Source organism: Callorhinus ursinus, unplaced genomic scaffold (genome assembly GCF_003265705.2).
Source record: "Callorhinus ursinus isolate GAN/ISIS: 27379988/994484 unplaced genomic scaffold, GSC_fseal_2.0 scaffold34, whole genome shotgun sequence".
Lineage (NCBI taxonomy): Eukaryota > Metazoa > Chordata > Mammalia > Carnivora > Otariidae > Callorhinus > Callorhinus ursinus.
Window position 1 is genome coordinate 8,600,174 of NW_027397096.1, and position 853 is coordinate 8,601,026.

Below are 853 nucleotides of genomic sequence, written 5' to 3' on the forward strand. Positions count from 1 at the left end.
GGGGGGATGGGTTAGCCTGGTGATGGGTATTAAGGAGGGCACGTTTGCGTGGAGCACTGGGTGTTGTACGCGAGCAATGAATCATGGAGCACTACATCAAGAACTAGTGGTGTGATGTATGGTGATTAACATAACAATAAAAATTTTAAAGAAAAAAAAAAGAGTGTCAATGAGCCTAACTAAAGACCACATTTTAAAGTCCCTATTGCAGAGAGCGGACACCCGGGACTCCAAGATGGCGTCTAGTCGTACCAGTGAAGGAGAAGAAGCTCATGGATGTGAAACTAGGAGAGCTGCCCAGCTGGATACTGATGCGGGATTTCACCCCTAAGGGCACTGCTGGAGCATTTCGAAGAGGTTACTACGGGTATTACAACAAGTATGTCAATGTGAAGAAAGGGGGCGTTGCTGGGATTTCTATGGTGCTGGCAGCTTATGTGCTTTTCAACTACTGTCGTTGTTACAAGGAACTCAAACACGAGCGGCTCCGCAAGTACCGCTGAAGAGGGCCCAGTGTGGAGGCACTTTCGGCATTCCTGACCATGACCTTTGCCTGGCACCCTTGAATCCTTTCATATTCTAATTCAGAATTAACATCCAATAAAAGATGACTGGTACTTGGAAAAAAGAAAATAAAGTCTCTATTGCAATTAGGTATAGCCATAAGACTAAACTGTAGCCAACAAAATGTCAAAGAAGCCATTGTGTGGAACTTCTGGAAAAGATCCTTAAATCGAAGAGACTACTGAGGTGGGCCCTTTCTCCTACTTCCTGCCTGGAACTCAGTTACGATGGCTGAAGTTCCAACAGACATCATGGGTCATAAAGGCAACTCTGAGGATGGAAATCTTAT

At 45.0% G+C, this 853-nt stretch overlaps 1 pseudogene; it reads left to right on the forward strand.

The window, feature by feature from the left end:
- The window catches only part of LOC112808071 (ATP synthase F(0) complex subunit f, mitochondrial pseudogene), a 21,735-nt pseudogene extending 21,129 nt beyond the window's left edge, over nucleotides 1–606 (forward strand).
- The last annotated feature ends 247 nt before the right edge of the window (nucleotides 607–853 follow it).